The sequence below is a fragment of the Sceloporus occidentalis genome, unplaced genomic scaffold (genome assembly GCF_023333645.1).
Source record: "Sceloporus occidentalis isolate IW3139 unplaced genomic scaffold, rSceOcc1.0.p SCAF_2, whole genome shotgun sequence".
NCBI classification, from domain to species: Eukaryota; Metazoa; Chordata; class Lepidosauria; order Squamata; family Phrynosomatidae; genus Sceloporus; species Sceloporus occidentalis.
In genome coordinates, this window is record NW_028316982.1 from 109,926,277 (window position 1) to 109,951,214 (window position 24,938).

Sequence of the window (24,938 nt, forward strand, 5' to 3'; positions counted from 1 at the left end):
AGAATGTTTAGCTTCTTGATACTAAGGCATACCATTGGTATGTCTAGGTAAGTATTTGCAGCTTTGACTAGTTGAAGCAGCTCTCTAGATTTCAGACTGCATTCCCTCCTAATACTGCCTGGAAATCCCTGGTATTCCTTGGTGATCTCCCATCCAAGTATTAACCAGAAACAAGCCTACTTAGCTTACAAAATAAGACAAGACGTGGTGTGTTGGACATGATATATTTGAAATAAACTGGATTCTAAAAGTTCAGTAGTCTGGAACAACTTACAGGAGTGTTTCAGTTTTGTTTGTCAGGACTGGATGGGAAAGAGACACACTTAACACTTCCTTACATTCTGAATTCAAAGGCTCCTGTAATTCATCTTGTTGAGATGGTGAAGTGTTGGTAGCTTAAGACGTCTTATGTCAGAAGTTAGTTACCATTCATTAAAGTGTCACTATAAGAAACTCAAGCCATTTGTTCAGTGTCACCATCTTACATCAACAAAGAGACTTGTTTTCCATGAGAAGCTATTGCCCTTCTCTAGAAACTTAGATTGTTTTGAAATAGATTGGCTCTAAAGTTGCCATGTCTCTGACAGATTCAGCATGCCTGAGACTCATACTGATGTTATAGGTTAGAAGCTTATAAGATCATGAAGAATGGTCTTGTAATGCATGGTGCATGAGTACTTGAGCAGGGCGGAGAGATGTGTCGAGGTAGAGCCTGAGATGTGAAATCCCATTACAATGAAAACATTCAGGGGAAACATGGGATGGTATAGCAGAGGGGTTTTAGTTTTTCCATGATCAATTTATCACTTCATACCATGATAATGGGCACTCCATTAAGGAAATGATAATGATGACTTCCAATTGGTAAGAAAGGTTTTATGTGAGCTTCCCATTTTCTAAAGGTGAAATATTCTGAGGCAATGCAACAGAATTTAGTTTACTTTCCATCAGTTGCGTCACTGAGTTTCGTGTCAGCCACTGCAGGTCCTGGAAAGGGTGGTGTGGAGGGGGTGGTACTCCTACCTCCCCCCCCCTGCTGCCTCGCTCACCTGCCTCCCTTCCACTGTCCAGCCAGGCTTCTGCAGTCTCCGTGATCATATCATGATCTGGCAGGGCTGCTTGACCATGTTGGAAGATACTGCAGATGCGGGGGCTGGTGGTGGTGGGGTGTGTGCTGTGGCCTCTGGAAGGTCCTTCAGGTTCTGCTATAGGCACTGGCTAGGAAAAAAGGGAGGCAACACTCTTTCTCACTCACCCAGTAGCTGTGCCCATCACACCAGGTATACTGCCATGGATTGTCATCCAGTATGGGCTGTATCCCCAGTACTCCCCAAGTGATACTTCTGCCTTCCATGAGAATGCTGGGGAAGTATAGTCCTTGTTATTTATAAATCTACTACAGAAAAGTGTGACCATAACTTTACTTGTGGTGTCAGAAAAGAGGGATGATTTGCTTTTCCACCACTTTCACTCCCCTTCCCTTGCCAGACAAAAAGCCAGAACCACAGCTAAGAGGGAAACAACTCAATGACAGACACTGTAGGAGGAAAGCAATAGATGGAGATGGCCAAGAATGTCCACTCTCCATGGTGTTTCTTTGTATAAATCACAATATGCCCCTGCAGCACTGCAACAGTTCAGTAACATCATAGTATGGACCCCAGACAGAGGTAACTAATTACTGAATTCTTTTGTAACTTCTGTGTATTCAGTTAAAAAGACAGGCAGCTCTTTCCATAGATTTTGGAGACATATCATCTGCTTAATTTGTTACTATTCAGCTTATCATGTTAAAATGACTGAGAGGAGATAAGCATTCTACAATCACTTTCAGACAGCTCAGCATGACCACTGTAATTACTAATATGTGGTTTTGTGCTGGCCAAATGGCCGTAATAAAGTTATTATTATTATAAAATGTGGTTTTGCTTTCCTTGTTTGACACAATGTTTGTACATGGGCATTTAGTAGGGCAGTAGTACACATCTATGAACATCTGCTGAAAACATATCAGTGCGCTAGTGGATGCTTGAGAGTTCCTGTTTTTAAAGTAGGTATGGAAAACCGGGGATTTATCAAGGACTCAGAAAACTGCCAAGCCTGGCCAGTGAAATACATTTGGCCTAATGTGTCACAGACTGTGTGGAAGAGGCCTGGTTTAGACATTACATATCCAACATTATTGTCAGCCCTGGGGAGCAACAACCACACTGCAGAGGAAATATTTGAATTGTTTCAGTCCAAATCATATATTGTTGCTAATGTTGTATGCCTCCAAATCATTTTTTTTTAAACTTATGATCACCCTAAGATGATAGCTCCTCTCATGGAATTTTCTTGGCAAGTTTCTTCAAAGTCGGTTTACCATTGTCATCCTCTGAGGCTGAGGGAGTGTGATTTGCCCAAAGTCATCCAGTGGGTTTTTATGCTCTAGTGGGGAATTGAACCCTGGTCTTCAGAGTCACAGACCAACACTCAAACCACTATGCCACACTGGCTTTCATATCTAGTTGAAAGTAAATCCCAATGACATCAATGAGATGTAGGTCCTAAACAGGGTCGAAAGTAGGGCTAGATAGGGCTGGGCATCCAGACACGGCCAGCCCTACCTTCACCATCCGTGCACCACGTTGCACACACCCATCCACACAGGAAGCTGCTTTCAGCAGCTTCTTTTTTAGTCTGTAACCCCACTTCGATCCAATGGGAGAGGCGGGGAAACATGAATAAAATTTATTATTATTATTATTATTATTATTATTATTATTATTATTATTTCTCCTGAGAAGGAGCAGATCATTGCTGTGGCATGCAGTTTCCACAGCAATGATCTGGGGCAGAAAGGGGTGGCATCTCACGGCCCTTCCTGCCCACCTGTTCAGCCCCTTACTTAAAAAGAAGCTGTCGTGCCCAGCCTAGAGAATGACTTGGAGAACTCAGAGGATGAGTCAGAGCCTCTGGGACCTGAGCCTACAGTTGGGGAGCCTGAGGCAGATCCTAACTCTGCTGTACCAGAGTCTGGAGTTTCTTCAGAGATTCAACAGCCAAGTCTGTTTGTGACCGAGGCTGTGGACATAGAGGAGGATCAGGGAAGTGTGCCTACTTTCAGGGAGCATCAAACCAAAAAGGAGAGCCTTTAAAGGTCATGGATGCTTTATCAGAATCAAGCTGCTAATCAGATACACCTGAATGTCTACTGCCTGTCTATTTAGGCAGCTGGAACATATGTGTCTAGTTGCCAGTGATTATCTGACCTTTCTAAGGAAAGACTCTATCTCTGGCTTCTAAACCCTTGCTTCTTGAACTGTTGATCCATCTTGATTATCTGGAACCCTTGACCTTGGATTGCCTTATTGATCTGCCTATCTGATACCCTGGACTCCAGACTTCTTGACAACTCTTTTGGTAATACATCTTGTGATACTAGACTTAGATTCAAAGACTTTGTAACTTAGTTCTGACTCTGCCAGTTGGGGGGTTGTTTGTTTGGGAACTGAGCTGGCTTTATCAGCCATTTGGCCGCTTTCCTGGACAGAAGCTTGGTTAAGAATGGGTTGCCGAGTATCAGGGGAAAAACACAAAAGCAATTTTTGGAAGGAGACGTATGTCTAATGAATCATTTAGAAATGAATTGCTATGTGAAACATGAAGTCATGAGTCCAGAGGTTCACACTGAAACACTTAACTTCTTTTTTGATAAAACTTTCATGAGTTGTGTCTTGGTGGCATACTGAAGAATTTGACTTTAAACATGAAAATGGATGGATAAAGATAATATGTTATACCTCAGCTATCTTCTCCAGTACTTTCACACTTTCTTTCAATAGCTCTCCCTCAGGTATTTCATAACACCTTAAATAATAATAATAATAAAAAATTTTTATTTGTAGCCCGCCTTTCCAATGATCAAGGCGGGTAAAAACATGTTAAAATGCAACAACAGCATTATACACAATAAAATATCAAAATAAAATCACAAGTACACAATACAATACAAATAGCACCAGCTAGCACTAAAGTGCTACTGAGAGGGGAGTACTTTGGGGGCATTAGGGGTATTCCTGCTGGAACAGGTGTGTTTTAACCCCTTTTTAAATTGGTCCAGTGAGGTGGCCGAGCAAAGCTCGCCGGGAAGCGAGTTCCAGAGCCTAGGGGCCGAGATGAAGAAGGCCCTCTGATTAGTGGTGGAATATCTCGCTTCTGGAACTCTTAGTAGTTGCTTCCCGGCAGACCTGAGTGTGCGGGGCAGATTGTATGGAGAGAGGCAGTCCTCCAAGTACCCTGGGCCCAAGCCATTTAGGGCTTTATAGGTGATAACCAACACCTTGTATTGCGCCCGGAAGCGAATAGGCAGCCAATGAAGGTCTTTAAGGACCGGTGTTATATGACTGGTCCTGGAAGTACCAGTGACCAATCTTGCTGCCATATTCTGCACCAATTGCAGCTTCCGAGTATGGTACAAGGGTTGCCCCACGTAGAGCGCATGGCAGAAGTCCAATCGAGAGGTTACCAGAGCATGTACTACCGTTTCAAGGTCCCCCCAGCCCAGGTAGGGACGCAGCTGGCGTATCAACTGAAGTTGATAACAGGTACTCCTGACTGTCGCATCCACTTGAGATGTAAGGTGGAGCGACGAATCAAGGAGCACCCCCAGACTGCAAACAGAGTCCTTCACAGGAAGCGTGATCCCGTTCAGGACAGGTGGAGAGATAACCATCCCTGGGCCTGGAGAACCTATCACGAGCACTTGCGTTTTCTCTGGATTCAAACTGAGTCTGTTTTCCCTCATCGAGCCCATTACTGACTCTAGACAGGCATCGAGAGGAGAAATGCCATCCTTGGTCACTATATCAGTCGGAGACACAGAGAAGACTATCTGGGTGTCATCAGCGTACTGATAACCCCGCGCCCCGTGCCTCCGGATGATCTCTCCCAGCGGTTTCATGTAAATGTTGAAAAGCATGGGGGACAGAATGGCTCCTTGAGGGACACCAGATGTAAGGGCCCTCTTATCGGAGCACACTTCCCTCAGCTGCACCATCTGGAACCTGCCCGAGAAGTAGGAATGGAACCACTGGAGCGCAGTGCCCCCGATTCCTAACTCCCCCAGGCGCTCCAGAAGGATACCATGGTCAATGGTATCGAAAGCCACTGAGATGTCCAAGAGCACTAACAGGGACACGCTACCCCTGTCCATGCCCAGACGGAGATCATCGATCAAGGAGACCATGGCAGTCTCAACCCCGTAGCCCGCCCGAAAGCCGGTTTGAAATGGGTCTAGATAATCCATCTCATCCAAGATCGATTGAAATTGGATTGCAACCGCCCTCTCGATCACCTTCCCCAAAAATGGCAATAGCGATACTGGCCGATAATTATTGTGCAACAGGGGGTCGAGGGAGGGCTTTTTTAGCAATGGTTTTACTGTGGCCAATTTTAAGCTAGATGGAAATTGCCCATCCCTCAATGATGTATTGATAATACGGTGCAACAAGGAAGTTACGACCGTTCCCCCCTGAGCCGCTAGCCATGAGGGACAGGGATCGAGGGAGCAAGTTGTCTTCCTAACACTTCTAAGGATCTTGTCCACATCCTCAGTACTTACAGACTCAAAGTGATCCAGTACAATCGAGTCCACGGAAGCTCTGGAGACCTCTGCTCTGGTATCTGCACTAATACTGGCGTCAAGATCAGCCCTTATCCGAGAGGTTTTATCCACGAAGAAGTTGTTAAATTGGTCGCAGCAGGCCTTAGATGGTTCCATAATAGGGTTCAGGGCAGGAGGGAGCTGAGATCTTCCGTATACCAGGGCTGTTTTTTGGAAGCAGGCCTGAGAGGACGCTTGGGAGCGATATCTTCATATCTTCTAATATAAATTTTGGCACCAAAAGTTTGTAAAGCAAACGGCTTCAAGATTTCCTCTCTGTGTGCCTGCACAGAATGGTTTAAATTCTGTACATTCACATATGTAAGCAATTGACCCCACACTTTTTTTTAAAGAAGACGAAACAGCAATATAGAAGGCAAAATAAAATGTTAATAGTAGCCTTAATACAGGTATTGATTTGGTTTGTAAGATTGTGTTCTTGCTTTTTAAAATGCACAGAGTAAAATGAAGGAGGTGACATAATGCAATGAGGAAGTGAATTCAACTTGTGATAAAGTATTGCAATGGGTATACTGAATAGAGGGAGAAAGGGGCATTAGTGTACTATGAGTGTATGCACACTGTACAATTACAGCTACCATGATTCTATCCTCTTGAATCCTGGGGTGTATAGTTTGGTGAGGCACCAGTGCTCTCTGAAAGAGCATGAAGAATACCTCACCAAACTACAAATCCCAGAATTTTGTAGGATAGACTTATAGAAATTAAAGTGGCATCGGACTGCTTTAATTGTGCAGTATGGGTACACTCTCAGTGTAAAATACTTCTAATATTGTAACTTCAAACAATTCTATGATTTTTACATAACTTAGGACACCCCTGGTAGGATGGGCTTTATGGAGATGGAGCCTATATAAGCCTGGAGTTGGACTGTATTCTCTCAGGCCTAAGACCCGTAAGAGCACCTAAGAAGAGACTAGGCTGGAGTCTTTACTAATATTCACTGGTTGATAAATAAAAACTGATGTTCTCAAACAGGGCCAGTGTCAACCTAAAAGAATTATCTACTCAGCTGAACTGTCAGTACAACACTCATCACTACTAATACCAAGCACTGATAGAGTTCAACTATTTATGACACTTCACGAATATTATGTTAGCGATATACACACAACAATTCTGTCAGCTGAACTAATATTAGTCTCATCTCTGAGAGTAAAAGCCCATCAAGCTAGGGATATTAGGAAGAAGAGACAGAGTGAGGCAAAAGTGAAGCATAGCAGGAATGAAGGAGAGAATCATTGTGATACTGTAACATGCTGAACACAGCAACAATGGCTCAATAGAGATGACTGATTTACTGCACAAGGTTTCAAACCATAGATTTTCTTGGTTGTCTCTATTAAATATGAGCTTTTCTTAACTGCTATGTGTAGTAAAGATTGGAGACCATTTGCTAAGATAGTTGCTTGTCCAATGGGCCCTGTGTATCTGCTGGGTTTTGGTTCCAGGTGCTCAAGTTCTGTTAAATACAATCACATAGCAGAATGGTGTCCCTTATATAAAATGGCAAAATTGAGGTTTTGTTTTGGAGATATATATATATATATATATATATATATATATATATATTCAAGTTGTGGATTGTTTAATCCATGGATAAAGAATCAAGTATCTAGTAATCTGTGGAAGGTAAAATCAAGTGGGAAAAATATCTCTTCAAGCTGTAGGATCTTCATCTGCCTTTTTATTCTCAATTCTTGGATTTTATGATCTCACATCTCTGTTCTTTTGGGGCGAAATAAAATACTTGGCAGTTTTTGTGCCTTTTTCTTTAAAAAAAAATCAATGATGAAGTGACTGTGGGTTGTACATGTGTTTAATCTTTAGTTAAAGATGTGAAATTACACACAGTTAAATAGTTGTTGTTGTTGTTGTTCTGTGCCTTCAAGTGATTTCTTATTTAAGACAACCTTCACGTAAACCTATCAGAGGGTTTTCTTGGCTAATTTCTTTAAGGGGTTTGCCATCGCCATCCTCTGAGGCTGAGCATGTGTAACTTGCCCAAGGTCACCCAGTGGGTTTCCATGGAACCCTGATCTCCAGAGTCATACTCCAACTCTCAAACCACTACACCAGGCTGGATCTGAACTGAATTGAATTTAATTGAAGCTACATAATCGTCTTTTTAGAAAGCTTGTTTCCCACTCACCTCCCACCACAAAAAGAAAAAACCATCAAATTTAAAAAGAGAGAGAAATCTTTATTGACCTCTTTCAAATGGCACCAAAATCAGCATGGATCAACTTTTAAGACTTTGAAAACATACAGTGTGCCCTTTCTTTATGAGGTGAATCCATTCTGGACTCCCCTACGTAAAGCAAATTCCACCTATGCTCAAGCCCCATTTAAATGAATGGGGCTCGTGCATGGGGTGGTGTTGTGGTGCGGCAGCACGTGTGTGCCATGGGCATGCACCCCATTGTTCCTTATGGGATGCGCCACCCATTCTCCCCATGCGGCTTTCAGCATATGCTGAAAGCTGCATAAAGCGTGCCCACGTATGATGTGGGCGCACTGTATTAACAACCTACTTCTTTCTACAAGATACCCAGAAGTAGTTTACACCACCACAGCAGGGAAAATGGATAATGAGAGGTGAGGCAAAAGGTATGGTTTGCACAACCAAATGTAACATGAGGCCGTTACTGCCATCTTTGATATCTTTTCTGCTATACTTGTACATGAAGGAAAAGGAATTGCACTGTCTGTCATTTCACAGACAGAAACATCTGGAATGTTTTTGATCAGCTGATAATGTATTGTAGAACAATTATGTTTTTCTAGAATAATGAACCATCACCTTGGGTTTTAAATCAGTACAGGACAGGCAGAATCCACAAATACAGCACTTAGCAGGGAAAGAGAGCCTTGTATCTTCCCTCACACAGGAACACTGCAAAATTCCCTTCCTAGATAACTTATTTAACTGGAAGTATATGGTATATGAAGCCGGATCCAGCTTCCATAAATGAATTGAGGCTTCATGTAAAGCTGTATCTCTAGCATCACAGCTGTCACTGGAAAGAGATCATTCTTATCACTGACTACAATGTTATGTCCAGAACGATGACCTTGGCAAGTAATTTTGTTGATCAATAATTGTAGACTCTGAAATTAAATAGCAGTTACTGCTTGTGGGCAAGCTGCAGAGAAAGTGGATTTCAACCCTTTAAATCATATATCTACGAAAAAGCAACTGACAGCAGTGTTTTCAGACAGAACCTGGACCCCAGAAGGATACCAGAAAATCAAAAACTGAGTTAATAAAATCTAATACAACAATTGGAAATAGGTGTATTTAAAAAGCATCAAACACTTTGGCTTTTACTATCCTTGGTGATGTCTTAGAATGTGAAATCATATGGTGTGTGTGTAACATATAGAGTATAACATTTTCCCTTTGCTCAATATTTTGAATGTTGTCTTTATACAGTCCATTCCTTCACTAACTGGAGTTTCCAGCAACTATAGGTAGGGAACAACAATCTTTTCTTTCTTTTCTTTTTAACCTGCTTTCTTGATGGGACAGAGAGTTATCCTTTTTTGTTTGTTTGAAAGCCTTGGTCTGGGAATGGGATAGAACTTTAAGCAGTTCACATTTCAGGGGAATTTGCCTAAATCATCATGCAAACTAAAGCATGTTTATTCTTTAATTCTCATTCTTCCCTGAATTTTGTTAGGCAGTTATCCAGACAAAAGTGCATTAAAATGCAATTTTATAAAGAGCAAGTCTGAACCAAAATGCAAATCCTCATCAGAAAAAATATATACAAAAATCAGGAAGAGTTCCAAGGGAGAAAAAAATCATGTTCAGCCCTTGTGCAAAAATATGCATCTTGATAAATATGCAGGTGATTATTTGATTTTTTAAGGGAATAATATGTATCATACGCTATATATATAGAATTAAACAGGTGAGGTTTTATTCTCCTGTCATGTTATCTGCACACTGGGAAAGGGTTTCCCTTGCCAACTTCTGCATGCCAGACTGTTGTTAATGTCACAGAAGCAGAATTTAAGAGTTGGCAAACATCCTGTATTTCTAAAACAAATAGCAAGGTTGGGAACGACTCTCTCCCCCATTGCTTTTATGATCCTAACATGAATGCTGCTTGATAGCTTCTCATCAGAGACACATAAGGTTGCCAATTGCCCAGGAAAGTTTGCTTCTGGGCCCATTGCCAGAACAGTAAAGGGCAAGGTGGTGATGGTGTTCAGGTAGCAAACAACCTTTTCAGTCTTAACCGGTTTGCCGGTTTAATACAAAATAAGACCACATAAAAACCCTGCAACATTTGGCAGAGAAAGGCTGGGATTCTATTTATTCCTGAGTAGAATAAACTCATTGAATCCATTGTTGCATGGTGCATCAAGACATAGGAAAATTCAATTTATCAATGGATCGCCTCTGGTCAGGAGTAACAATGGAATTTAGGCCAAGTACAGCAAATAAAGATTTACAAGCTGTTTTCATGGCAGGAAAAGGTGCACCTGTTTAATGCTTGTTATCTTAAGAAGAACAGGAAAAAGAAAAGCAACCTGAGACCTTGATATCAGCCTCGTCCACAGGTAGATATAGCCCTCTGACTTTTTGGACCTTTAAAACCAAATGTTCCTGTTCTTTTGCAACAGTGTTGAGTTTATGAACAACAATATGCCAGCAAGCTGCCTTCCAGCTGCTGGCAATTAAGGCAGTCAAGTAAAGAAAGCTGGTGAACTAGTAATGCAGCAATAAAGCTGGCTACGCAGATGAGTTCATCTGGACAAATAACTGCTTTATGCTGGTGAAGCAAAACTAGAGACACCAGTGGGATTAAATGTAGATTGCCCAAGCCAACAGTATTATCAGTTGGCATGATACTTATAACTCTAGCATGAATTAAGATAGTTATTTTGGATCTCTGGTTTTCTTTAAAGACATGAGGTCTACTGTATGTCATAGGCTGGTCTGCTGTTCCTTGGATAACTTTCACAGTGAAAAAAATGACAACGCAAGGAGAATATCACACCTTGACTAAAGGAGAACTTGCATCCAGTCCCTTTCAAAACGACTCTCTATACTGTGCACTTGAAAGAGATAACAGTGCCCTTGTAAGTTGTAACTTGAGTAGTTGTGTAGGAAAAGAGAATTTCAGCTAGTAAATCTTGCCTAGAAAGCTTCACATCCACACAACTATCATCTATCTATCTATCTATCTATCTATCTATCTATCTATCTATCTATCTATCTTTCCCACCTCTCCCTGCGGATCAAGGTGGGATTACATCAATAAAAATACATTACAGTACATAGATACAATCAATAAAATACTAAAATTCAATTGAATACTTTACATTACAATAGGAACAGCTCAGAATACTATATTGTTGCTGAGAAAATCCATCTCATCCCTACTGTAAGAACTTCATTTAAGCTCAGAGGGATGCCTGAGTTGAGTGGCAAATGCCATCATTACATCTTTTAATAAAACAGTCTACTTCAGGTGTGTGATATGTGGCTCTGTTGTAACAGGCTTAGTTTTCAGGAGTACAAACATACCAGGATCTGGTGTTCCAGCCCAGGATTTACTTTAGACTCAGCATCTCTTTTCATGGAAGCTAAGCCTGATTAGATCAAGCAGTCATAAAATATTACAATAAACCTCACTTTTAAGTGCTACTTGATACCAAGGTTACTTTAACAAAACATACTTTACCTTGGACATTTTATTTCCAGTGTTTTTTTCCTGGATTCCTGAAGTATCCTGACATTGTTTTCATGTGACAGTTCATCCGACTAGTGCTACTAAGCACAAGATGATAGCATCTATTACTAATTTGCTATGGAACAAGATCTATGTGAATTTGCAAAGCAGTACAGATTCTGCAGGTTTTTTCCCCACTTTTGCTTCTGAAAAAGAAATGGTATGCATCCATAATTTTGTTTTCAGAAAATCCTGAATGGTAGAAATTTGTAAGCTTCTGCTTAGAAAAATGTTCCAAAAGTTGCACCAACCATCACTACTCCCAATAGGTAATATGCTCCAAGGCCACACTGAAATGAAGTCAACAGTTGACACATCACTGTTCCTGATGTTGATAATAATAATTGCAATCTAACAACTTTTCAGTGTAACATGAATATCTGCATGCAGATGAAGGCAATGTTAAGCCTTTATCTAGAAGGAAGAGATGAGAAGTGTATTCCAAAACATTTAAAGTACTTCAGGATACCTAGCCAGGGGTCTGAAACAGATGGGCCAAATAGAGCGGTGAGAGACTGCATTGGCGCTTTTCACGTTGGGACCATGGAAAACACATGTGCCTGGTCCCAATCTGGGCAACCAGAAGGAGTGGATTCTATCTGCTTCTTCTTGGTCCAGTTCTTTGCAAATGATGTGGCCTTGCTGTGGCTTCAGGCTGCATTCAGGGCATGTGTCATGCAAATGGCATGTCCCCAACATGACCTGAAGCCATGTCTTTTTGCCCATGTGTTTCAGGCCAGAGTATTGTTTTAAAGAAATTTTATAGAAACCTACTGCAGGTAGCTACTCAGAGTTATAATTTTAATGTAATTTCTTACTTTCACATTTTTCAAAAGTAGCCAGATAGTTACTATTAGTAACTAAAAGTAATTATTGCAAAGGTCTGAATGCCTTTGGGAAAAGGCGTACTGATAACTTGTAAGAACATGTTGTAAGAAATGCAGGCTTGGAGACAGAAGAAGGAAAAGTGAAACTAGGAGGAAGGAATATCAACAATCTAAGATATGCAGATGACACCATACTACTGGCAGAAAACCTCACAGACCTAGAACAACTGCTGAGAAAGATCAAAGAAGAAAGTGCAAAGGCAGGCTTAATGTTAACATAAAGAAAAATAATAATGCCCAGGGAGAATGTAAAAAAAATTAACCTAGACCATGAAGAAATAGAAATAGTAAAAGAATTCTCACACCTAGGACCAAACATTGGCAGTTTACAGACCGCCCGCAGCCTGGACAGTGGTGGGGGAAAAAGAGAAAGGGGACACTCAGCCCCTTTCTCTTTTGTGTCGCTGGCACAGCCGTGTAAAGGCTGCACCAGCAACACAAATGAAGGAAGGAGCTCCAAAATGGAGCTCCTTCCAGCACCGCAGAAAGGACACCAGGACATCACATCCGCACCGCTCCGTTTGGAGGCGGCATGGCCGTGACATCGTAATGGCGGCGCCCATGTAGAATGGGCACTGCCATTTTGTACATACCCTGTACGTACTAGGGTTGGGGGTGTCTGAAAGAGATGCCCCCGGGCAACCCTAGTACGTACAGGGTACGTACTAAAAGGCCCGTTTGGAAAGGGCCATTGATAGGACTGGGGACTGCAACCAGGAAATCAGAAGAAGATTAAGAATAGGCAGGGTATCTATGGAAGCACTAGAAAAGACCCTGAAATGCAAAGGTATACAACTGATCACAAATGTTAGAATCATACAAGTCATTGTATTCCCTATTACAATGTATGGATGTGAGAGGTGGACAGTTAAGAAGATAGGAAAAATATCAATTCATTCAAGATGTGCTGCTGGAGAGGACTGCTGAAGACACCATGGTTAGGCAAAAAGACAGACAAATGGGTCCTAGAGCAGATCAAGCCAGAAATCTCAATGGTAGCCAAGATGACAAAATTGTAGCTTTTGTACTTTGGACACATCATGAGAAGGCAGGACTCATGAGGAAAAAAACAATAATGCTAGGAAAGGTGGAGGGAAGTAGAAAGAGAGGAAGGCAGCATGGTAGATGGGTAGACTCTATTAAGGAGGTCATAGGTATGAGTTTACAGGGACTAAATAGAGCAGTGGAGTCTTGTGGATGTCTCATCCACGGGGTCACAGTGGGTCAAGATTGACTTGAGGGCAGTTGACAACAATAACAAATATTGATATCTCATTTCATCTCATCAGTTTCTCAATACCTACTACAGACAGTAACACAGCAGCATGAGGCAGCAATGAAGCCTTCTGATAGTCCTCCACTATTTAGTGAAGTCAAACCTTAATAACTTGAAAAGTAACTAACACATTTCAATTACATAAAAGAGATTGCCATCATTTTTCATTGTCTTGTAATCATAATATAATAAAGTCATAATTTGTTACTGGCAAAAGGAATTAATTACAAGTAACCGATGACATGTGAAGTGTATCCCATAAGAACGGATTCCAGGTGGCAAGGCTACTGAGATTTTAGCATCATTCTGACAAGTAAATGTGCACTAGATAAACCTCTTGTCATGGAAATTTGTACTACGCCTGCTAAATGTAAATATTTCACATTACTGTTAAAGGTGTAGGCCTCAGACAACTTTAAAAAATGGATAACAAGCCTGGTTTAATCTGGTTCACTGGAAAGCCTAAGGTTGTCAACTGATCAGGAACAAAATAGGCTGATACTGAGTTTTTTATGCTTTAGTTGCAGTCTAATAAGTACAAATCAGTGAGCAAAGCTTTTCACAGCATGGATACAAACCTATCTTATCTGTTAAAGTCTGCAAAATGCTGCAGTTGAAGTGATAGCTTCAGAGTCCAACTGAAAAATTAGTAACCATGCATAGAAATCTTGCTAGCACAAAAAGAGACAATCTGCTGACCTATTTTTGGTAGGAACTCTGCACAAAACAACTAGTTATGTGTAATCAGTACTTTCAAGGTATGTTTGTTTATTCATTTCATGCAGAACACTCCATTCTGCTCTGTCTCTGTTTTCTCCAGTGAACCTCTGTTCTTCTGTTTTGTCTGTACCTGTGCAGACTGTCTTGTAGCCTTCAACTCTATAACACGATGTGCCATTTTTCAGAATACAGTCTTTGCAGAAGAATGTCGTCTACATCCATCAAAACTAATTTAATCCCATCAAGGCCATTATCAGAGGCATTTTAGAAAGCTTTTCTTTTCATCCAAGTTAGCTCTATTTATAGTCAGTGTTTAGATTTCACTTCCAATAAGAACAGATGAACCGAATTGCCTGGCTTTCTCAAACTAAAGAACTGCTTAGTCCAGCATTATCACTGAACAACAGTGAACAGATTGATCTCTCTGGAATACTTAGAAACAAGTCATGATAAACTACCAATTCCCCGAGTGTTCCCCTCAATACCTAGAAGTTGGATGTGTCTCACATGAGAACTCCTTGGGCCCTTTCACGTTACACACTATGTGACATTATGATTCCATATGAATTTCCATACCTGTATCCTATGGAATCCTGGCATTTGTAGTTTGATGACACAACTAAAGGCACTTTCTTGTTGAGAATGCTAAATGCCCATCCTGCAAATCCTGAGATGCAAAGCCTAGGATGGAACAATGGCAGTTGAAGTGGAATTGTTGTGCTATAATTGTTCAGTGTGAAAGGAGCCTAGGCATCATGATTATGTAGCCAAAACAGCACCATAGATGCCCAGAACTTGGGAACCCCATGTATTACACATCTCCCTTCTCCAACTGAAAAGTGTAGTCCTAAAAATTAAAGGTCAAAGCAATTCAAATTTACACAGTAATTGCTGGCTAAAACTATTCCAGGAAAAAAAAAATAAGGGAGTCCTAAGTGGAAAAAAGAAAAGGAAAAAAAAAGGCTGGGGTAGCTATGGGTTTCCAAGTCACTGGGGCAGTGAATCCACTTTGGGGTGTACTCCAAATTTTAAAGGATCTCTTAAAGTTGAGGAATCTGTTTTGAGGACAGGGCTCAGCAATGAGTGGCCACAGGGAAAATTGATGTTCAATGTAGAACTGTAGTCTCCTAACATGACACCCTCCAGATGCGTTGGGCCTATTAAGAGCTCCTTAACTGTATCCGTTCCTTCCTAATTCAGCACATTGGTACATTTTAAGGCTTCCAACCTAACCGTATAGTCAGTAGGCTTATATTCAGTTCAAAGGCTTCTTGAATTTGTAGCAGAATAATATTCCTTTTATTTCATTAATTTGTTTGGTGGGGAGGTGCATAACTATGTGTAGTTATGTTTGTTATCTCATGGTAAGAATTGATGTGTAAGTTAAGATTAAAAAGAATATAGGATGGTTATTCAAAATGAAAGGCCTGTACTGAGTTCCTCCTCTCTCAGTCTGTAGTATCTCATTCAAATCAGCTATGTACTGGCATCATGAGTGTTATGATGTAATGTCTGACATCACAGCTGACGGAAGGCCCACTTGGCCAATCAGTGAGCAGGGGCGAGAGTTCCTTTCGGAAGCTTCCAACAGAGGGATATAAAAGGTCTCTGAGTTCAGTTGGAGGAGCTTCTGCAGTGGGAGTATCTCCCTTGATGTGGGTCTTGCCAGTTGGGAAAAACTACAGGGTTGAGCCTGTGTCAAGAAAGCATACTTCAGGAAGGTAGTTTGTGCTAAACCAAGGCTAGTAACTATATCTCAACCTCATCTAGACCAGAAGATTCCATTTCTGTATCAATACTTAGGAATGTGTCAGTTAGAATGGTTAGGCCTTATTTATTTTGTTTCTGTTGGCTTGCTTGAGGTGAATATCTGATAACTATAGGTATTGTACCTGCAAGGTCAAAAGTCCTTGTATGATTGATATTATTTTTGTTAATAGAATAATTATTTTATTTAAAAGTATCTACTATTCCTAGACTTCTTTACATGTGCCTTAGTTCGGTTATCGCTTGCTTAGTTTAGAAAGGGAAGGGAACTATAAATCCTTAACAAGTCCCAGTGTGAGTTAAGGAAAGGTTATTATAAATTCACTGGAAGGTGGCAGCGTGATTCCATGTTCTCCAAGAGTCTCATTTAACTTCGCAGGGAGTGTGAACTGAGACCAGGAGATTTGGGGGGAAATAAAGGATCTACTGGACTAAGTGCCGAGACAGGGCTTCTTCCAACCTAGCAGTTTGAAAGCATGTAAAAGTGTAAGTAGATAAAAAAGCATCACTTTGGTGAGAAGGTAACAGCATTCCATGCAGTCATGCTGGCCACATTACCATGGAGTCAACTTTGACAAGGCTGGCTCCATCGGCTAAGTAATGGAAGTGAGCACCACCACTCATGTCAAAGGGGAAACCATTACCTTTTTTATCATCTAAACAGGTCATTGAAGACTTTCATACCAGCGCTTACCATGGAGTGCATGACCGTCTTCTCAAACAGCAGGGAATCATGCCCTCACCTCTAGCGTCCTTGAATCATTGGTGGAGCAGCAATATCCTATGAATGCAAAGTTTCTATTTACAGGAAATCTCTACTCCGCGAATAATTCAAGGACACTATAGGCGAGGGGAAGATTTCCTGCTGTTTAAGAAGTATGTCAGGCTTTCATACACGTGTGCTTCCCTGACGTTTTACCCCACAGTAAGCGCTGGTATGAAAATCTTCAATAGGGGAGCAGGGTGGGAATGTCTTTTCCTCTATGCAGACACCACAAATGTTCTGCCTGGAAGGATGACCATCAGGTTTGGTTTCTCCTGTATTCAGTTTAACAAAATCTATCCCAAATATGAAGAAATATGAGCTATAAAAATATTGAGAAGAATTTCTCAAATATGGATTGAAAACTAGTTCAAATCCATCAACTCTCTTCACTCCATCTGACCTATCTCTCTTTGCTACCTTTTTCTAAGTTCAGAATTCAGATGCTACCTTGATGAGAATGAGGTACACATGAAGACTACCTTTACCTTGTCAAAAACTCTCTTGACTGCTCTTTTATTTATAACACATTCAAGAGAATTCTTCCCCCCACAAACATCAGAAACAAGCCTGCTGACAAGCTGCTGGCTGTTGTTATGACAGTTGCAAATTCCTTTGCTTTTGATCTGACCTAATAATGACCTAGCAAAGGAAAACAAATCTGTCTGTGCTTGAAATAGTTTCAAGTTTCCTAAAAATTTTGATTGATGCAGTTTTGATTTCCCATCCCATTTTGAATGAATAAAGAAATAAACCCTGATCTCTTAAACATCACTCTTTAGGCCAAAAATCAAGAAAGAAGCCCTATTTAGCCTAGATTCGCACATTCAAACTTTAATATGATATAATATAAAAAAGGACCATAAGGTGATTTCCCCTTGCTTTTCTGTTCTTTTTTTTCATTCAGTGCTATTATCATAGTGTCTGTATGCAAGCCATCTGGTAAGGTGAAGCATTTTTCATCACCTCCTAGAGAAATAGCAGGTGGCTTGAATCCCGCCTTTCAGTACGTTGTCACTGTCTATTTATGGTGCTGATGACAAGGAGGAAGTTGGTACAAACAACTAGGGCTGCCACTCCAAAAAGGAGCCTAGGACCTGACTACATTACATAAGCTTTTGTCTTTGGGATACAGAAGTCCTAAATCCCATTTTTTTTTTAATTCAGTGAGAAAAGGAACAAAAAAGAAGACCAGGGCCAGCAGTGTTCACAACAGAATGGCATCCAAGCATTTAGCATACGACAACATAACCTCAAATTGCATACCAAATGATGTAAGAGTTTTTCTGTTGTATGTATGGCTTGTACTCACTCTTCTTGCTTTCAATTCTACCCGACTAAGTGACTCTGGTGCTGTGGTAAGTGGCACAAGAGGAAGATTTATTTAAAGTCTCATGAGGAGGAGGGCTTCTCATGAGTGCTCCTGGTAGATCTCTAATCTTCATGGAAACTAGAGGTCTGGTGAGACCTGAGGTAGGCCTTAATTATACTTTAACTATGCTGATCTGATGTGTATCAGCCTGTCATGACCTGACCTGGCAAGAGAGGACTGTCCCATATTGGAAGAGAAGGTTAAGAGGTGATATGATATCCCTGTTTAAATACTTGAAGGGATATCATATTGAGGAGGGAGCTGACTTGGTTTCTGCTGCTCCAGAGACTAGGACCTGGAGCAATGGATGCAAGCTACAGGAAAAGAGATTCCACCAACATTAAGAGGAACTTCCTGACAGTAAGGGCTGTTCGACAGTGGAACAAACTCCCTCGGAGTGTAATGGAGTCCCCTTCCTTAGAGGTCTTTAAACAGAGGCTGGATGGCAATCCTTCAAGTATGCTTTTATTGAGATTTCCTGCACAGTAAGGGGATTGGACTGGATGGCCCTTGCAGTCTCTTCCAACTCTATGATTCTATGATTCTACATTGATGTTTGAAAAACCTGGCAAAAATCACCATGCTCCATACCCATTCTTAGCAACTCTATTTTCTCCAGCCTGCAGTTGCAATCAAATTATATATTTTGATCTTAAAACAAAATTTGATTTCCCCTCAACCTAGTGCCACACCCAGGGCATTGCAAGACCATGGTCTCCACAGTATTGCTGTTCTCATTTTGCATAGGGCACCAAAGAAGGTCAAAGGGAGCAGAAGAAAACCCTCAGTCTGCATGAGATGTCTTCCAGGTTTAGAAGGCCCAATGTTTGGTTTTATTTCATCCCCCTCCTTCCCACCTCCCCCAAATAGAGTTACATTGTCCAGACTAGAGCTTCTTTCTTGAAATAAGAGGGACTGGAAGCAAGGAAATGCCACACTTTCTGAAATTTGTTCATTGAACGTAATACTTAAATACTTCATGAAATACTTTCCTCATGAAAAGTTTGGTCCTAACTTCAATACACTCTGAGTAAGGAGCCACTGTGGACATAGAAGAAATGAAACCTCTATGAGCCTAGATTTTGTGTCAGTCACACAGATAGCTCTATCTCCAATCCCCAGTTGGGTTAGATGATTCACCCCTGTTTAGACCGCAAGCCACCATAGGTGAATTGGACCTTGTTTTAAATCTTTCCTTAAAAACAAAACAAAACATGAGGCTACAGGTAAACTAATAATCAGAAGCAGGAAATTATAGGATTTGTGTGGATGCTTTCTTGTTCTATTTCCATTAAGTAGATCTCCCCAAGAGCCTATATTAATACAATAATGAATTTTCATGGAAACAGATTATTCAGTCTGGATGTTGCATAATGGTAAAGCTTTTTATAGCAATAGCAAGTACATTTCTATACCACTTATCAGTGCACTTAAGCACTCCCTAAGTGATGTCTGATAGTTCTGATAAGGAATCTGTACTCAGGACAAGAGGCTACTGTCAGAACAGAACATGGAGAAACAGGATGTTTCCCAATTGGTAAAGGAGTCAAACAAGGCTGCATCCTATTACCCTGCTTGTTCAACTTATATGCAGAACATATTGTAAGAAAAGCAAGCTTGGACACAGAAGAAGGAGGAGTAAAAATAGGAGGGAGGAATATCAACAATCTGAGATATGCAGATGACACCATAATAGTAGCAGAAAACCTCAAAGAACAACTGGAACAACTACTAAGAAAGATCAAGGAAGAAAGTACAAAGACAGTCCTGTTGTTGCACATAAAGAAAACAAAAATAATGACCACAGAGAACTTACACAAATTTGTATTACACAATGAAGAAATAGAAATAGTAAAAGAATTATCATACCTGGGATCAAACATTGATATTATTACTGTTATTAAGCTTTATTTATATAGCACTGTAAATTTACACAGCGCTGTACGTACAATCAATTAAAAGAGATAAAATAAAATAGAAATTGAGACTGCAACCAGGAAATTAGAAGAAGATTAAGAATGGGAAGAACAGCTCTGAAAGAACTAGAGAAGATCCTAAAATGAAAGGATATACAACTGAGCACAAGCTATTGTATTCCCTATTGTCATGTATGGATGTGAGAGCTGGAAGTTAAGAAGGAGGATGGGAGGAAAATCAACTCATTGAAAATGTGGTACTGGAGAAGAATGCTAAGGATTCCATGGACAGCCAAAAGACCAACAAATGAGTCATGGAGTAGATCAAGCCAGAAATCTCCCTAGTAGCCAAGATGACAAAACTCAAGTTGTTGTACTTTGGATACATCATGAGAAGGCATGAATCATTGGAAAAAAACAGTAATGCTGGGGAAATTGGAGGGAAGTAGAAAGAGAGGAAGGCTGCATGCAAGACTGATGGACTCTATTAAAGAGATCACAAGCATGAGTTTGCAGGAGTTGGGCAGAGCAGTGGGACACAGAGGGTCTTGGAGATGTTTCATCAGCAGGGTCGCCATGGGTCAAGAGCAGTCAACAACAACAAGTGGTTCACAATGTGTAAGCTAACTGCCCCCAACAAGCTGGGCATTCATTTTAGCAACGTTGGAAGGATGCAAGCTTGAGCCAAGCCTGAGCCCCTGGCTGGTACTGACCTCACAAATTTGTGCTTTGTTAGTGAGTGGCTGCAGTACAGGCATTTAACCACTGCATCACAAGGTCTCCTTTTTTCTGAGACAACTGTCAAAGTTTCGATGTCTGATCCATGACACTACAGCACTGACATACCCTTGCTGGTAGTGGACCCCGGCTCTCTAAAGCCAATAAACTCAAGCCATACTACAGGTCTGAAGACCACACTGACCTGTTTCTTCCGGTTGCATTCTTATGACTGATAGTGTGGTTTCAGGAACACCTGAACTACAAAGGTTTATTTATAGGCTGAGGGTCGACTGAAATATCAGACTACTTCACAAGCAGCAGAGAAGTGCCAGCAGTAGATAGAGCTTGGGCAAACACAACAAGAACAACATCAACGCCATCAAAACCTGCTTTAGAGATCTGGTAAGCCTTTCAGAGCATGTTTTGGGGTAATGCAGAAGGTTTGGCTGGGGGAAGAAGGAAAGAAATGCCAGGTTAATGGATGTCCACTAACATAATACATGTCAAGTATTGTTAGTAAAATAAAACACATTACCTACCCTGGGGCAATAGCTATGAACCTTTTGCTGCAGCTCCTTCTTCTTGAAGGTATATTGCAATTAAAAGCTTCTGAGATCAGTTGGAAGCCTTTCAATTCCTCCTACATTTCAGCAGTGGATTAGTGATATATCAATTAATATATGTACCAATAATCCAATTAAAACTATTCTCTGAATAAACTATCTGGCTTCGTTCCAAATTTGCAGACTATTTAAACTAGCTAATGGAAACATTAGGAGCCCGGTTGCATCTTCCGTTTTCTAATTAAGGTAGTATTTGGCTGACACAGAACCAATTTACATGTAAAAAACCAAACAATTAAAAAAGGTCACAAAGCAAAAAAGTTATGCATTTTGTGTTTGCAGATTGGGGTAGTCGGCATATAACAAATAAACAGAGTGTGCAAACAAGACTGAACTTTACCGCACATGCATCCAGCTTGACACATGGTGGATCCACAGCTGATCTGGCCTCTATTTGCATTTTATAATTGCCTACCATGAATTTTTAAAGGCATAATAAAATCCCTATTAAAATTAGAAAACAAGATTGCAAACATGACTGTGTACAGAAAACATCCTCACCTCTTCCCACTCAAGATGCTGTTTAAAAGATGAGAGAGCAACATCTTGGGCCACATTTTGTCAATGAACTCTGCTAAGCCTGGAGGGAAATGAGACAAATTGTTGGCATGCCATTAGACAACTTACTTACAACACACACACATGCACACGCACACTGCTTTGTTTGCAGAAGTGGCCAATTCAGACATAAAGTCACTTACTTTGGTGGGCCTAGAGATTTCATGTGCTTGGGTAAAGGAGGTTTCCTATGGTTTTAGGACAGGGATCAGAGTTGTGCAGCCCTACACATGTTATTGGGCTGTTAATTCTTCTAAGTCCTAACTAGCATAGCCAATGGTAAGGAATTCTGGATGCTGCAGTCTAGAATCACCCAGAAGACCATATGATTTCCTTCCCTGTGTTAGAACAGTTATTCCAAAACTACCTCGAACTTTCTCTTCCCCCTTTTTTTCTTATAGCTTACATATTTTCTTACATCTGCCATTGTTATAAAGTATTCATAATGCACCTTATGCCCTGAAGTTCACATGTGATCATTTTGTATTAGTATAAAGGTTAATAAGTGATGGCCAGGGTGAAATTCAGCTCACTAAATTTTGAGATCTAAAGCACACACACGTCTACTTCAAATACAATCATGAATAACCAAGTAGACAGAAGGAAGGATGTAGTAGAAAGGGAGAGAGCTTTCTATACAGGAAGGATGGCCCCTCACAAACCCATTGGAAGCACTCAGTTTCATTTATCCTTATCCCTTCCAAATTATAGCTAGATCAGTTTAACTCAAACCTTCTCTGCTTTTCTTTCCCAGTTTACATCATTATGTGGCTGGTCAGGAAAGTGGAAACTCTTGATGGAATTAAGGGTCAAAGTATGTGTATAAGGGTGAATCTGCATGTTTCTGCAGTTCCTTTGGGTTGAAAGGAAAAAGAAAGAAAAGCAGTCTGCATGTATAAGATAAATAAGACTGAGCTTGTATTCTGTCCCTGAGTTAAGCTGGATGTTATGAAAGTGGACAGAGAGACTCATGCTGCCTTCCACCAGCAGATCAATTTCTGCAGAAAATAGTTCTAACGCACATATATGAGCACATATCATCATGCGCCTTCCACCATCAGATCATATTTGCACAAAGTAGTTCGAAAACACATATATGAGCAGAACCAGCACATTTTAATTTTGCTTTCACAACCAAGAACATTTTTTACTATTTTTTCACTCCAAAAAGTCATTTAAAAACCCTGGAGTTTTCAAAGACTATTCACAGTTCAGAACTTATACTTTGGAAGTGGGGGGAGTCATTTTTGTCTGTGGATGTGTCAGAAAACAGCATTTGCTGCACAGAAAAACAAGTTTTCCATATTAGAAAATGCTGTCAGGGGAAATTGACTTCTGCACAGAAAGTGTTGTTTTCTGAACCAAGAGAAAAAGACACACATATTTTTCAGTCAGAATACATTCCAACCATACAATTCTTTCCTGTCTAAGATTCCCCGCATCAGGGTTTTCACCTCATGAGAAACCTATTTTTTAAAACCAATTTTTCATATAATTTCCATATATTCTTTCCATTCCCAGGGGGGATGTTATTTGCAGTGCTGCCTCAGGCAACAAAATTTCTTGGACATTGTGTATAACAACATTTTTGCTCCCCCCCCCCCCCATGACAGGAAAAGGAAAAGAGCAACTAACTGCAAACACATTTTATTATTAGAAATATTGATTATTCACAAATTTGATTAATAAGTTATCTCTTGAAATGTCTAGATCCTCCAGCATGACTCTATAGTCAACACCCACCAAAGATCATGCTGGAGGATCTAGAGATTCCTAGAAAGTACACTTATTTAGGCATTTGTAGGTCCTTCAGCACAATTATATGGTCAATTTATAGCAGATATTGACCCTAGAGTTGCTCTAGAGGACCTACAGATTCCTAGAGAGATGTTCTCTGAGCTAAAATAATAATAATAATAATAATAATAATAATAATAATATATTTTTTAATATTAGCAGTTTTTCCACTTTCATGTGAGCCCTGTGCCCCTAACCCCAGTGAATGTGGAGGAACCATTGTTTTTACTGCACCCAGGCAATCCTCACTTGCATCCCTTGCTGATTCAAGTTCCATGAATGTCAAACGAAAACCTTTGGAGATAAAGCTTCTTAACCCTGCCTAATTTTTAATGAGCGAAATCAGAAAGCACAGAACAATGCAACTTCCATCAAAATTAATTTTGATTGCTTTATAGATTGACAGTGACCTCTGGGTGTCAAGAGCTAATGTTCCATAACCTGAAGTTTTGGGACAATAAACTAATTAAAGTTTCTGCTTAAGGTATTGCACTCTGCTTCACCAGAGTCTCTGGTCTACTTGCTATTTCATTCTGTTTGCAGGAATGGCAACAATAAAAACAAGTATTAAAAAGTAGCTACAGGGGAGTGTTATAAACATAGTTGAGAATGCATTAGAAGAGTCAAATATAACATTGCTTCTCAATAAGTTGGCACTTTGTCATGTGTTTTCTCCAAATAATCAGCACCATTACCTGACTAGGACTTCAGAGCTTTCTGAGATGATCAGTAGTTGCTTTTAAACTGTCAGGAAGCCAGACTGACAGATCTCAGGACTGCGACCGTTTTACAGCTAGCATGGCACTTTATTATTTATTATTTATTATGGCATTTATAGCCCGCTCTTCAGCCCTAAAGGCTATCAGAGTGACTTGTTTTGTTGCATGCAAAAAAGATGAAGCTTTTATTGCTCTGAAAAACAAACAAACAGGATAGAACATGTTTCACAAAACAAAAACAGACCCAGAAAACAACAACAACACAGCCCTTTGGAATGCCTAAAACATTGTTATCCCTGCCTAAACTCTCCTTTCTGCTAAGATTAACTTGAACCTCCTGAGATGTCAACTGATGAGACTTCATTTTGTTTTTGGTCTCAGGCATCACAATTCTGTAGACAGAAG